This window comes from Pongo pygmaeus, chromosome 8 (genome assembly GCF_028885625.2).
Source record: "Pongo pygmaeus isolate AG05252 chromosome 8, NHGRI_mPonPyg2-v2.0_pri, whole genome shotgun sequence".
NCBI classification, from domain to species: domain Eukaryota; kingdom Metazoa; phylum Chordata; class Mammalia; order Primates; family Hominidae; genus Pongo; species Pongo pygmaeus.
Window position 1 is genome coordinate 99,279,983 of NC_072381.2, and position 16,266 is coordinate 99,296,248.

Genomic DNA, 16,266 nt, shown 5'->3' on the forward strand with positions numbered 1-16,266 from the left:
CGTATAATGTAGAGAAAAGCTGTGACTCACTCCCCTAACAGTTAAGTGGCATCATTTTCACTCTTTTTATCCCAGTTTTTTTTTTAAGTTGAGGAGGCAGGGCCGGGCATGGTGGCTTATGCCTGTAATACCAGCACTTTGGGAGGCCAAGGCAGGCAGATCACCTGAGGTCAGGAGTGCGAGAATAGCCTGGCCAACATGGGGAAACTCTGTCTCTACTAAAACTACAAAAATCAGCTGGGTATGATGGCAGGCGCCTGTAATCCCAGCTACTCGGGAGGCTGAGGCAGGAGAATCACTTGAACCCAGGAGGTGGAGTTTGCAGTGAGCGAAGATGGCGCCACTGCACTCCAGCCTAGGCAACAGAGGGAGACCTTGCCTCGAAAGAAAGAAAGAAAGAAAGAGAGAAAGAGAGAGAGAGAGAAAGAGAGAGAGAAAGACAGAAAGAAAGAGAGAGGAAAGAAAGGAAGGAAGGAAGGAAGGAAGGGGGAAAGAAAAAAAGAAAGAAGGAAAGAAAAGAAGGGGAGGCAGATTAGAGAATTATGAATGTTCATTCATCCAATAAATAGTCAATTGAGTGCCTGCCGTGGACTGTATGCTATGCTAGGCACTATATTGTGACAGCGGAGGGGGCTGGATTGAAGAAGAATGAAACGATACCCTAGTTCCCTGATATTCACAATCTGTTAAAGATAGAGATGGGCATAGAGATGGGAAACCAAAGCACAGAGCAGCTAAGAACCAAGCCCTAGATGGTCACAAATCCATAGCTCACAGAAGCGTGATCTGAACTATCATGGAGCTCTTACTCTGCCTCTAGTCTACCTGTAGGAAATATAATAGAATGTAGCACAATATAGGAAACATTTGCAGAATGCCTGCCACCCCTATTGTAGCTAGGGATGAAAACAATGAAATGAAGCACTGTTCTTAATTCTAGGAGTTGATTTAGATTAACAAAGAGACAGACATGAACCAGTGGTTACATTGCAGCATGATACAAAAAAGGCAAAAATTGGTGATTAAGAATGTGGAGTCTGAGGACAGATAGGCCTAAGTCCCAGATCAACCATATAGAAACTGCATGATCTGGGGCAAGTTACTTAACTCTTCTCTTCCAAGTTTCATCATCTTACCTGTAAAATAGGACAATGCAGACACTTGCCTCAGGTAATTATAATGGGTTAAAAAGTAAATTAATGAATATAAAGTGATTAGAACACTGTCCAAAAAAAGTGGAGATGGAGCAAAGAAGGCACGCAGAAATGGCAAGAACAAAGGCTTAGCTGCAGGATGTGTCTCAGGATGGGGGCTGGAGGGGTCAGGTTTGGCAGGAGCGGGGAACATACAGGGGGCCTTGAGAAATGGAGCTGGAATGGGCGTCCTGGTTTGCAGCTGCATTGGGCCCTAGGTAAGGGCAAATCTTGAGAGGATAGGGATCCAGGACAGCAGCTACTCCCAGCTCTTGCTTTCAAGGTTCATTTCTTCCATTCACACCTGGCCCTTATCATTATTCCAAGGTGTATCAGCCACAATCAGTTCTCACCTGCCCTGGAAGTTCTCTCTGGTCTTCCTCCCTAGTTCAGTTGGATCATGCACGGGCAAATAAATCCCTTTTCTCCTTCTCTAGCTCAACCATGAGAAAGTTGGAATTTTTTAATGCAAAATTTTCCTTTCCAAGGAAAAGAGAGAAAGGATGGAAGGAAGAGAGGGTAGGAAAAGGGACTATAGGAAGTGGAAGGAAAGGGAAAAGGGAGGAAAGGATATACAGACACACAGAAACACAGAAACAGATATGTTCAGCAAAGCATAGACGTCATACCTCATTTATCAAAAGTGGGTCACAGATCAGCCTTGCCAATGGATTCCACTTGTAGGACCTCCAGTGCTTATTCTCTTCCTTGCTTCTGCCCTAAATGTCTGGACTTGGAGAGATTAAACTAGTTGTCTGAGAAGCGTTGGCTGCCATGACTTCCATGTCTATTCCAGAACTTTCTAACCTCTCATACAGCAGCCTGGATCTTTAATCCCCTTGGCCCTGTTCATTCCACTCTACCTTGACACTGGTTACAGTAAAAGGACTAGTCTTCAAGATTTAGCATCACTGGGAGAAAAATGAAATGTAATGAAAATTAGAGTCAGTTAACTAATATCCAGAATCTACAATGAACTCAAACAAATTTACAAGAAAAAAACAAACAACCCCATCAAAAAATGGGTGAAGGACATGAATAGACACTTCTCAAAAGAAGACATTTATGCAGCCAAAAACACATGAAAAAATGCTCACCATCACTGGCCATCAGAGAAATGCAAATCAAAACCACAATCAGATACCATCTCATACCAGTTAGAATGGCAATCATTAAAAAGTCAGGAAACAACAGGTGCTGGAGAGGATGTAGAGAAATAGGAACACTTTTACACTGTTGGTGGGACTGTAAACTAGTTCAACCATTGTGGAAGTCAGTGTGGCGATTCCTCAGGGATCTAGAACTAGAAATACCATTTGACCCAGCCGTCCCATTACTGGGTATATACCCAAAGGATTATAAATCATGCTGCTATAAAGACACACGCACACGTATGTTTATTGCGGCACTATTCACAATAGCAAAGACTTGGAACCAAGCCTAATGTCCAACAATGATAGACTGGATTAAGAAAATGTGGCACATATACACCATGGAATACTATGCAGCCATAAAAAATGATGAGTTCATGTCCTTTGTAGGGACATGGATGAAATTGGAAATCATCATTCTCAGTAAACTATCGCAAGAACAAAAAACCAAACACCGCATATTCTCACTCATAGGTGGGGATTGAACAATGAAAACACATGGACACAGGAAGGGGAACATCACACTCTGGGGACTGTTGTGGGGTGGGGGGAGGGGGGAGGGATAGCATTAGGAGATATACCTAATGTAAATGATGAGTTAATGGGTGCAGCACACCAGCATGGCACCTGTATACTTATGTAACTAACCTGCACATTGTGCACATGTACCCTTAAACTTAAAGTATAATAATAAAAAAAGAAAGAATGGAGGCATTTTTACTACGACACAGCACCATTGTAAAAACTCTACCCCCGTGTGCCAAGGGGTCCATGCTGCTAAACTCCTCAGTCAGTGCATTTGAGCGCTCTTGGCGCAGTTGGCATAGCCAGAGCAGCCCAGAAGGTGGCTTCAAAAGCTTGCTGTGGTCAATTCACAGAGGCTACTTGAATCAGTCTTTGAGCCTTGACTGATCTGAGCCAATCAAATTCACAGAAAACTGACTTCTAACCCAAATGCCGTTTCTCAATTTCTGAGAGCTACATGCAGTCAGTTGCTGCAAGTAATAAAAACAACAGCAATAATAACTGCCTTTTATTGAATCAGGCACTACCTGTCATAAACTATTCTAAGTGCTTTACCAACATCAACCTTCTTGCAACTAAAAGTGTGGTCCAGAACCATCAGAATCTCAAGCCTCACCTGAGACTTCAGGTCAGAAACTCATTTTTTAAAATAAAATTCCCAGATAAAAACCTGGGTTCTAGTTCTGGCTATACAACCTTAATCTTTTCTCCTCTGCCTTCTGTCTTTGAGTCCCTTGGTCTCATTCAGTTTCAAGGGCAACTTTAAAATCTCCCAATTCCCTTCCATCGAGAAAATGTTTGATTCTCTTTGGCGCCCAGAGTCCATATTCAACAATGATAAAACCCACTCAGATTGACCAGAAGGAAGTTCTGGTTGATGATTGTTCCTTCAGAGACAGCAGGGGCTGGGCAGTCGGGTCCCTTCAGGTGAAGGGATTACAGAGTAATTAGATATGATTCACCAGCTGTCTCAAAGTAGTATCTTCTTGTATTTTTTATATTTATATCTGTAACTGTAGACAAAAAGGGAATTGCCCTGAAAGAAATAACTAGCCAGTAAGTAATTAGGACTCCAATGGAGTGAACGAGCCATGTGTTTTATGTGTATAAATGACCTATTTACCCACGTTGCTAACTTTCATGTGCTTATAAACAAGTAGATGTTAACACACTCCCGGTATACGTGACAACCTCCGTGGAGGTCATGTGGAAACACGCGGGCCTTCCACTACAGCCCCACCACTGTGCTGAGTGTTGTATGCATGTCTTCTGTACTTCTCAAAACAACCTGGCAAGGTAGAATTATAATCCTCATTTCAAAGATGGGAAAACTGAGACTTAGAGGCTAAGTTGATGCCCCTACAAATTTCAGTTATTTAAGAAGGAGACTGAGGAGAGAGAAGATAGCTGGTGACTTCAGACCCTTTGTTGTCCTGAACCTCAAACTTTCCTGCCTCAGTCTACAAGCCCAAGGCCCTGTGGTTAGGCTTAGTAGGTTCCCTTGTTTTAGCAGGCTGTTTGAAGAAGATGTGGTGATCCCAATCCACTTCCACTCAGAGGCACACCAAAGTATTTGTTCCAGCCACATGGGATACTTTACCTGTGAGGAGTTTAGGGAAATTCATTTCCGTTATCTTATCTGTGAAGAGTTTAGGGAAATTGATATTCTCCTGTATCATCTCCTATCTTCCATGGAGACTTCTAGCTGGGAGTTCATAGGAGGTTGACCAGATGGCCTGCTGTTCTGAGTGATTAATTAGAGGGTTAAGCATCTAGGGAGTATCTAAGCAAGGATTTGAACTTGAGTACATCCCACTTCAGAGCCCATGCGTCTGAGCACGCTCTTTTATATGATATGGAGCCCTGGAGAGGCCTGTGGTTGGAGGAAGCATCTGCAGTGAGTGAAGGTGCCCAGGACTCTCAGGCCTGCAGCCCTGATTTGCACAGTGAGAGCTGGCAGCAGTTCAGTGGGCATGGGGGTTCACAGATACCAGGTTCTGGCAGTCTGAGCTGTCCATGGTCAGCTGTGGGGGCCAACACCTCCTTTGTCTGTACTGCTCAGTCTCTCCAGAGAGAGGCCAGCAGCTGTTCTTCCATGTCCTATAACTGTTTTATACCAAATCAGAAAGAAACTGACCTCAGGAAGGAAATTTGAGGTCTCCCCCAGACCTGTATAACTCATGTGCATTTTCTTTACATGTCTCATTGGGCTGGCCTCCATCCTCCCACCTTCCACTGCCATCATGGAAATCATCTCTCACAAGCCCAAACAGCCCATCTAATTCTCTAGACTTTGGCCTATAGTGGGTTCCATAAGGACTCCCCTTGGTCTTTCACAGCATAGGAAAATCAGGAGCTTGTTGCAAATACTCACTTGGGTGGAAGTCAAGGGAAAGCAATGAGAATATACATGAAGGGACCAATTCTTAAGACAACTGGTGGGCAAATGGATGCAAACTTAGCCCAAGACATGAAAGAATAACAAATACCTCCAAGATTTTGGTCCTGGGGAAATGAAGGTTGTGCTATAAAAAGAACGTGGAAAGTTAGATCCAGTTTGGATATCTTGACTTTGAGATGCTGGGACATTCAAGTAGACTGCCAACAGAAGCATTAGGATTTTATTGGGGGGGAGAGGTCAAAACCAGAGTCACACATTTATAAGCCATCTGCTTAACTGCGATGGTTACAGCTTGAGGTGAGCTTTCTTAGGATGAGAGAGGGGTGTGCAAAGGACTGAGAACTGTAAGTTCAGGCTGAAAGGCTGCAAGGGGGCCAGAAATGAGCACCATGGCTGGAGAGTTAAGAAGAAAGCCACAATAAGGTAGTGTCCTGAGCCAAGACTCAAAGAAGGTCCTTGGGGTTGGGCTTAAAGTTGTAGTTTCCCAAGCCCCCTCCAGAAAACAGCTCTGTGCTGATTTTAATGCACCCAGTCATAATATCCCAAAATGAATCACTAGACACTTTGGCATAGTCATTTTTTTCCTATTAGAAGTGGGTTTGACTGGCTAGCCATATAAAGAAGAATGGAACTTGACCCCCTACCTCTCACCATATACGAAAATTAACTCAAGATGGATTAAAGACTTAAATGTAAGACCTCAAACTATAAAAGTCCTAGAAGAAAACCTAGGAAAAACTCTCTGGATGTTGGCCTAGGCAAAAAACTTATGACTAAGTCCTAAAAAGCAAATGCAACAGAAACAAAAATAAACAAATAGGACTTAATTAAGCTAAAGAGCTCCTGGACAGCAGAAGTGGGTTTGACTTTGTCAATAAAGATTTTCTACTTAAATTGCCAAACGTAGCTTAAAAAATTATTAACTGCATAGTTAAATATAAAACAGTTCCTATACAACCTTGTTTATTGCTAGATTAGATACATTGCATAGGTGGAATCCACATAGTAAGTATACAATGAGTACTAAATGTGTAATAGCATTTGGTCAACAAGTGGAACGCTGCAAATCTATGACCTTCTAGGTTTTGGTCCCATTTCAGTTGAAAAGGGAAAATGAACAATTATGAGTTCCCTCATAAATTAAACTCTGGTACCCAAACTACAACAAATGGTTAAAAGCCTGGGCTTTGGAGTCATCTGCATGTGATTCAGAATTCTGGCCTCATTAGTTAACTACCTGTGAATATTTGGACAAGTTACTTAACATCTCTGAGTTTCCTCATCTGTAAAATGGAATACTAATTGTACATCAGCCGCGGAGTTGCTGATAGAACTGAATAAGATACCTAAATAAAATTTTTCAAGTAATATGCTTAGATAGCTAAGCAGCACATTCTGTAAATGTTAGCAAGTAATTTTATCAGTATCATTATTACTGCTTCCTTTTATAGGGGAAAAAAATTCCAAGTCCATATGTGTTTTTCTCATTAACTTAAGTGACTTTGCCTACCCAATGTCTGGTACAGGTTATTTCTGCAATAGTATGTTCAAAATCAGAAATATCATGCACTGGTTTTAAGTCATAGAGCTATTTTAATTGATACTCATATCATCAAAGGTTGAAAATGTGATTATAATAACAAACAACAATAAAAGGTGCATGTTCAATATTACTTTCAAAATATATATAGATTTTCTTTCTTTAAAACAAGCAATTTTTAAAAATATCAGATTGTTTATGATATGAAGTCATGGTTACAGTCACATTGCAGTTTACCATCTGTTCTTGTCCAAAATACAGGTCCAAGTTAGAGCCAGAATTGCAAAACGACAGTAAATGTCTGTTGGTCTTGTACAAAGCTCTTCTCAGTTAGACCATACTTAAACATGTAATATATTCATATAAAAATGAATGTATAGTTAAACATGAAAATCAATCAATGCAATATATCATATTGATAGAACAATGGACAAAAACCACATGGGCATCTCAATAGACATAGAAAAAGCATTTCACAAAATCCAACATCTTTTTATGAAAAAAACACTCAACAAAATAGAAATAGAAAGGAACTTCCCCAACCTGATAAAGTGCATCTTTGCAAAACCCACAGCTAACATCACGCATGCTGATGAAAGACTAAAAACTTTCCACCTAAGATCAAGAACCAAAAAAGATGTACTGTTAGTTCTAGCCAGGGCAGTTAGGCAACAAAAATAAATAAAAGGCATCCAGATAGGAAAAGAAGAAGTAAGACCATTTCTATTATCAGATGATGTACTCATGTATAGAAAATCCTAAGGAATCCACTAAAACACTATTAGAATTAATAAATGATTTCAGCAAGGTTGCGGCATACAAGATCTGTTGTATTTCTATAAACCAGCCATTAACAATCCAAAAATGAAATCAAGAAAAAAATCCATTTATAGTAGTATGAAAACGAAGCAAATACTTAGGAATAAATTTAACAAAAAAAGTGCAAGACTTATATATTGAAAACTACAAGATACTGTTGAAAGAAATTGTTAAAGACCTAAATGAATGGAAAGACATACTGTATTCATGAAATGCAAGATTTAGCATTGTTCAAATGGCAATATCTTTGCAAAGCAATCTGTAGATTAAGTACAATCTCTGTAGAATTCAACCTATTCTTTTTTGCAGAAATGAATAGGGAATGCAGAATAGCCAAAATAATTTTTTAAAAGATTTCTCATTTCAAAACTTACTACAGAGCTATAGTAACCAAAATGTTGTGATACAGGCATAAAGACAGACATAAAGACCAGTGGAATGGAACACAGAGCCCAGAAATAAACCCTAACATATATGGTCAAATAATTTTCAACAAAGATGCCGAAACCATTCAATGGGGAAGGAACAAGCCTTCCAGTAAATAGTGCTGGGGAAACTGGATATCCATATGCCAAACAATGAAATTGGACCCTTACCTTCCACCATGTATAAAAGTTAACTCAAAATGAATCAAAGACCTACACAGAAGACCTAGAACTATAAAACACATAGAAAATGTACAGGAAAAGCTTCACGACATTGTGTCTGGCAATGATTTCTTGGATATATACCAAAGGTACAGGTAACAAACGAAAAAAATAGATAAATTGGAATTAAAAACTTTTCTGCATCAAAGGACACTATCAACAGAGTAAAAAGGCAACCTACAGAATGAGAGAAAATATTTGCAAATCACATATATAAGAGATTAATAGCCAGAATATATAGAGAACTAAAATTCAACAACAGAGAACCCAGCAACACAATTCAAAAATGGGCAAAGGACTTGAATCGATGTTTCTCTAAAGAAAATGTACAAATGGCCAATAAGCACATGAAAAGATGCACAACATCATTAGTCATTAGGAATATTAACATCAAAACCATAAAGTACAGGATGGGCATGGTGACTCACACCTGTAATCTCAACACTTTAGGAGGCCAGGGTGGGAAGATTGCTTGAGGCCAGGAGTTCAAGCCCAGCCTAGTCAATGTGGCAAAACCCCTGTCTCTATTTTAAATATATATATATACATATATATATTTTTTAAAACTATAAGGTACCACTTCACCCACTAGGATAGATAATTGGGGGGAAAAAAAAGTAAGAAAGAAAACTAGTGTTGACAAGGATGTGGGGAAATTGAAGCCCTAAGCATTGCTGGTGGGAACTTAAATTGGTACAACCCCTGTAGGAAACAATTGGAATGTCCTCCAAATGCTAAATATAGGAGTTACCATATGATCCAACAATCCACTGCTAGTTATATGCCCAAGAGAAGTGAAAACATACATTCACACAAAAATTTTATCCAAATGCTCATAACAACATTAGTCATAACAGCCAAAAAATGTAAACAAACCAAATGTCCATCAACTGATGAATAAACAAAATGTGGTATATACATACAATGTAATATTATTCAGTTATTAAAAGGAAGTGAAATATTTATACATATTACAACATTGATAAACCTTGAAATCATTATGCTAAGTGAAAGAAGCCAGACACAAAAGGCCACATATTCTATGATCCCATTATATGAAATGTCTAGCATGGGCAAATCCTTAGGGACAGAAGGTAGACTAGTAGTTGTCAGGGCCTGGGTGAGAGGGACTGGGGCAGTGGAGTGATGGCCAGCATATACAGGGTTACATGTTTTAGGAGGTGATGTACGTGTTCTGAAATTGATTATGGTGATAGATACACAACTCTGTGACTATACTAAAAACCACTGAATTGTACACTTTATTTTTTTTTGTTCTTGTTTTTTAAAAAATACAGAATGCTTCACAAATGTATATGTCATCCTTGCGCAGGGGCCATGCTAATCTTCTCTGTATCATTCCAATTTTAGTATATATGCTGCTGAAGTGAGCACAAATTATATACTTTAAACTGTACACTTTAGAAAGTTAAAAAAAAAAGAGAGAGAGAGAGAGACAGGGTCTCACTCTGTTGCCCAGGCTGGAGTGCGGTGGCGCAATCATAGCTCACTGCAGTCTCAAACTCCTGGGCTCAGGTGCCCCTCCCACCTCAGCCTCTCAAAGTTCTGGAATTATAGATGTGAGCTACTGTGCCCAGCCTAGAAAATAAATGTTACGGTATGTGAATTATATCTCAGTTTAAAAAAAGAATGGACATAAATAGCTCAGCAATGTTTTAGCATGAAAGAATTTAACTCTGAGAATGTTCTGACATCTTGATGGGGTGTGATAATAATGCCACAGTGGAAGGGATGTGAATATTAACAGAAAAAAAAAACTGTTTCCTCTACACTCACAACACTTCTGACACCAAATGTGTGGGGTTTTCCATACCAACAATGTATTCTCTGTCTCTCCTGACACCAACTGGGCGTCTTATAACACAATTCTAACATTTTCCACCTGGAGCTAGCATCAGACACCACGGGTTAAGTAGGGGCTCAGTGCCACAGGATTGCTCCCACTTCAGACATCAATCACAAGTCCTGGGCCTTTGGTATTTCTGACCAAATTGGCTACAAACTGGGGGTCTTCATGACTGTCTTCTGAGGTTCGATCATTTGCACTAATGGGCTCACAGAACTCAGGGAAACACTTTACTTACTTTACCAGTTTATGATAAAGGATGCAAATGAACAGCCAGATGAAGAGGTGCATAGAGCAACGTGTGGGGAAGGAAGTATGGAGGTTCCATACCCTCTCTGGGTGACCACCTTCGCAGCACCTCTTTGTGTTCATTCACCCAGAAGCTCTGTGTACCCCATAGTTGAGGAATTTTTATTGAGGCTTCATCACCTCAGCATGATTAATTTAGTCAGTCTTCAGTTCCTTTCCCCTCCCCAGAGGATGGTGGGTGGGGCTTAAACTTCCAAGCTTGTAATCATGCCTTGGTTTTTCCGGTGCCCAGCCCTCGTCTTGAAGCTATCCAGGAGCCCACCAAAAGTTACCTCATTAGAACAAAAGACACTCCTATCACTAGGAAACTAAGAGATTTAGGACCATATATTAGAAAAAAAGATGCTCCTAGAGTTTTGGGAGCCCTATGTCAGGAACTGGGAGCAGAGACCAAATATATATATATATTTTTATTCCGTCACACATATTCTTTTCATAGAGACAAGAGCTGATGGTTGAGAACAGCCTTTCTTTGGTGTTTTTTGGGGGGTGGGGTCTTTTTTAAATTGGAGGATTCATTAGTACAGTGTGTGGCAAGATGATACAGACATTTCTTTTTATATGAGTAAGTGAGGTATCACTTGGGATCTTAAAAAATATTTTCTTTTTATTATAGTGGGCACCACACCAAAGGGTGCAAGTTGCAGGTTATAAAAACAAAGCAAAAGTTTCCATAGCCTGAAATGGTTGGAAATAGGACTGAGTCTCCTCATTGAGCTTCTAAGATGAAAGGCCCCAGAATTCCCTCTTCCTCTTGCAAATGTTGAATTAATGATGATGATAAGATGGCTGACTATTGAGGGCTGAATGTGTAGTAAACATTTACATGCTTTTCCTTGTTTTAATTTCCCCATCATCACTGTGACATACCCATGGTTTTTTAGAACATACCCAAGGTCATGAAGCAAGTCAACAACTGAGCTGGGCTGTGATCACACATACATGTGAGTCCCAAGATCCCACTCTACTTCTACTCTGGGGGAGCTGCCCCCAGGAACTTACAGCACCTGAGATCCTAACCACACCAGTAAGGGAGGCAGTAGAGTATGGAGGCAGTGCCCTGGACTGGGAGTCAAGGTCCCTGAGTTCTGGTCCACCTTTGCCACTAATCAGCTCTGTGACCTTGGGCAAGAGGCTTGGGCAAGAAGCTCAGAGGCATGGTTTTCTGATGTGTAAAGTGTGGAAAATTCATCCCAGCTATCCCTGTAGTTCCAACTCAGGGATAGCTTCCAACTCAGGCATTCAGCCCGAGTCCTGCCTCATTCACCCTCTGATTTGTATACTGAGACTAAAAGGAAGAAAACCTTCGAGTCAGTGTAGGCTGGTGATTTCAAGATGCTGGACTTTGGTGTTGGACCGATGTGGCACTGGTTCCATTACTTATCTCAGTGTGATGTTCAGCAAGTTCTTTAATTGTGTCCCCATCTGCTAATGGGAATAATAACAGCGTGGGGTGCTGTGCTGTCTACATAGAGTGGTTGTGAGGATTGAGTGAAATCTCGGTAGAGAGCTTTAATGCAATTCCTGGCACATTGTAAGTACTGAGATGTTATATTATTATATGTTAAATAATATTATAATTTATTTATGATGATGATTTTTGATTGTTATAAAACAGAGACACAGAATCCTTTCAGAATAATTAGTGTAGTTTAGCTCACCCAGGTCAGACTTTGGAGCTCAGATTGCCTGCTTATGCTGAGTTTTGAAACCATTCCATATCTAGAAGGTCAGCCATACCTCAGGACTATGCTGCTGGGTAAGAGGGCATCAGATTGTCACCAAAAACACTCCAGAGTTCCCCTCTTGTAAACTTTGAGTCAGTAATGCCATCTTCCCCTATATGAGACAACATACTATTATAACTTACCATAAGAATTTTGACTCAAATATTCCTTTTTACCCAATGTAATCAGAAATAGATGAGTGATCAGTGACAGATACTGATAAAACAGTTAATTAATATGCCATAAAAAGAACAGATGAGAAAATGCTGCTCCCTGGAAATTTCCCAATGTGGGTAGGGAATTTTTCTCTTTCAATGTTATTTAACATAATAAGCACAGATAAAGTTATATGTACAAGATTGTTTATCAAAGTGTTATTACAATGGTAAAAAGTTGTAAATATAAGAGCCATCGAAAATCTAATATTCAAAGAACAGCCTCAGAGTTGGGGGAAAAGTGCACTATAGAGTTTTTTTAAGTTAGAAAAAAATGTGTTCTCTGATCCTAATTTTGTGAATATTGTGTGTGTTTATAGAAAAATATGAAATGTAACAACAAAAACATTAGCAGAGATTACCTCTGGGTATGAGATTATTATTTTAAATTTTCTTTTTCTTTTTTTTTTTTTTTGAGACTGAGTTTCGCTCTTGTTGCCCAGGCTACAGCTCACCTCAACCTCCGCCTCCCGGGTTCAAGCGATTCTCCCGCCTCAGCCTCCCACAAATTTTCTTCTATATACTTCTTTATATTTTCTACGTTTGCACAGTGAGCATGTTTCTTTGGAACTGGAGCAAAAGTTGTTTTTTTTATTAATGGAGACTCTGTCAACTTTTTTCTTTTTGCTCTAAGGCTCTTCTGTCTGGTAGATTGTTTCATCCGAATATGTCTTAACACTCAGTCTGAATATATTGGGTTTTTTTTCTCTTTTAAGTACTGACTTAGAAGTAATATGCTTCATTGATTTTGTGAGCTCATGTTTTTCATGTAATGTTCAGGACAAGCCAGACACATTTGTTGCAAGACTGATTTTGTTACTTTGAAAACCAATAACAGATAATAAGATAAAATCACCAATTAACTAAACTTTTTCTAAACCCATCACATCCCTGTCGAAAGCAATTTTCAGTTCTGCCTGAGATTTAGTGTATTTAAGTCAGCTCTGAATCTTCTGTAAGAAGAAATCAATGTTCTTCTCACTCTCTTATTTTATATAATTAGAATTGTACCACTAAAGGACTATTAAATGTGCAATTGAGAATCTAATACTTAAGTCTACAAAGTTAATTCAAAGCAAAGGAAAATGGATAGAGTAGATAGAATAAGTTTTTTCTACTTTCTTCTCTAATTGTAATTTTTTTTTGTATACTTTAAGTTTTAGGGTACATGTGCACAACATGCAGGTTTGTTACATATGTATACATGCGCCATGTTGGTGTGCTGCACCCATTAACTCATCATTTAACATTAGGTGTATCTCCTAATGCTATCCCTTCCCCCTCCCCCCACCCCACAACAGGCCCCGGTGTGTGATGTTCTCCTTCCTGTGTCCATGTGTTCTCATTGTTCAATTCCCACCTATGAGTGAGAACATGCGGTGTTTGGTTTTCTGTCCTTGTGATACTTTGCTGAGAATGATGGTTTCCAGCTTCATCCATGTCCCTACAAAGGACATGAACTCATCATTTTTTATGGCTGCATAGTACTCCATGGTGTATATATGCCACATTTTCTTAATCCGGTCTATCATTGTTGGACATTTGGCTTGGTTCCAAGTCTTTGCTATTGTGAATAGTGCCACAATAAACATACGTGTGCATGTGTCTTTATAGCAGCATGATTTATAATCCTTTGGGTATATACCCAGTAATGGGATGGCTGGGTCAAATGGTATTTCTAGTTCTAGATCCCTGAGGAATCGCCACACTGACTTCCACAATGGTTGAACTAGTTTACAGTCCCACCAACAGTGTAAAAGTGTTCCTATTTCTCCACATCCTCTCCAGCACCTGTTGTTTCCTGACTTTTTAATGATTGCCATTCTAACTGGTATGAGATGGTATCTCATTGTGGTTTTGATTTGCATTTCTCTGATGGCCAGTGATGATGAACATTTTTTCATTTGTCTGTTGGCTGCATAAATGTCTTCTTTTGAGAAGTGTCTCTTCATATCCTTTGCCCACTTTTTGATGGGTTTGTTTGTTTTTTTCTTGTAAATTTGTTTGAGTTCATTGTAGATTCTGGATATTAGCCCTTTGTCAGATGAGTAGATTGCAAAAATTTTCTCCCATTCTGTAGGTTGCCTATTCACTCTGGTGGTAGTTTCTTTTGCTGTGCAGAAGCTCTTTAATTTAAATAGATCCCATTTGTCAATTTTGGCTTTTGTTGCCATTGCTTTTGGTGTATGAGACTTGAAGTCCTTGCCCATGCCTCTGTCCTGAATGGTATTGCCTAGGTTTTCTTCTAGGGTTTTTATGGTTTTAGGTCTAACATTTAAGTCTTTAATCCATCTTGAATTAATTTTTGTATAAGGTGTAAGGAAGGGATCCAGTTTCAGCTTTCTCCATATGGGTAGCCAGTTTTGCCAGCACCATTTATTAAATAGGGAATCCTTTCCCCATTTCTTGTTTTTGTCAGCTTTGTCAAAGATCAGATAGTTGTAGATACATGGCATTATTTCTGAGGGCTCTGTTCTGTTCCATTGGTCTATATCTCTGTTTTGGTACCAGTACCATGCTGTTTTGGCTACTGTAGCCTTGTAGTATAGTTTGAAGTCAGGTAGCGTGATGCCTCCAGCTTTCTTCTTTTGGCTTAGGATTGACTTGGCAATGCGGGCTCTTTTTTGGTTCCATATGAACTTTAAAGTTGTTTTTTCCAATTCTGTGAAGAAAGTTATTGGTAGCTTGATGGGGATGGCATTGAATCTATCAATTACCTTGGGCAGTATGGCCATTTTCACAATATTGATTCTTCCTATCCATGAGTATGGAATGTTCTTCCATTTGTTTGTGTCCTCTTTCATTTCGTTGAGCAGTGGTTTGTAGTTCTCCTTGAAGAGGTCCTTCACATCCCTTGTAAGTTGGATTCCTAGGTATTTAATTCTCTTTGTAGCAATTGTGAATGGGAGTTCATTCATGATTTGGCTCTCTGTTTGTCTGTTATTGGTGTATAAGAATACTTGTAATTTTTGTACATTGATTTTGTATCCTGAGACTTTGCTGAAGTCGCTTATCAGCTTAAGGAGATTTTGGACTGAGACGATGGGGTTTTCTAGATATACAATCATGTCATCTGCAAACACGGACAATTTGGCTTCCTCTTTTCCTAAGTGAATACCCTTTATTTCCTTCTCCTGCCTGATTGTCCTGGCAAGAACTTCCAACACTATGTTGAATAGGAGTGGTGAGAGAGGGCATCCCTGTCTTGTGCCCGTTTTCAAAGGGAATGCTTCCGGTTTTTGCCCATTCAGTATGATATTGGCTGTGGGTTTGTCATAGATAGCTGTTATTATTTGGAGATACGTCCCATCAATACCTAATTTATTGAGAGTTTTTAGCATGAAGCATTGTTGAATTTTGTCAAAGGCCTTTTCTGCATCTATTGAGATAATCATGTGGTTTTTGTCACTGGTTCTGTTTATATGCTGGATTACATTTATTGATTTGCGTATGTTGAACCAGCCTTGCATCCCAGGGATGAAGCCCACTTGGTCATAGTGGATAAGCTTTTTGATGTACTGCTGGATTCGGTTTGCCAGTATTTTATTGAGGATTTTTGCATCGATGTTCATCAGGGATATTGGTCTAAAATTGTTTTTTTGTTGTGTCTCTGCCAGGCTTTGGTATCAGGATGATGCTGGCCTCATAAAATAAGTTAGGGAGGATTCCCTCTTTTTCTATTGATTGGAATAGTTTCAGAAGAAATGGTACCAGCTCCTCCTTGTACCTCTGGTAGAATTTGGCTGTGAATCCATCTGGTCCTGGACTTTTTTTGGTTGGTAAGCTATTGATTATTGCCTCAATTTCAGATCCTGTTATTGGTCTATTCAGAGATTCAACTTCTTCCTGGTTTAGTCTTGGGAGGGTGTATG

At 39.5% G+C, this 16,266-nt stretch overlaps 1 protein-coding gene and 1 non-coding gene across 6 annotated transcripts in view; one reads left to right on the forward strand and one right to left on the reverse strand.

Moving 5' to 3' along the window:
• PLCE1 (phospholipase C epsilon 1) overlaps positions 1 to 16,266 on the forward strand; it is a 343,931-nt gene that overhangs the window by 158,875 nt on the left and 168,790 nt on the right. The gene's annotated exons all lie outside the window — the stretch shown is intronic.
• Positions 9,565 to 9,671, reverse strand: LOC129007062 (U6 spliceosomal RNA). The gene has a single exon (XR_008492224.1). It is a non-coding gene; the product is annotated as a U6 spliceosomal RNA (small nuclear RNA).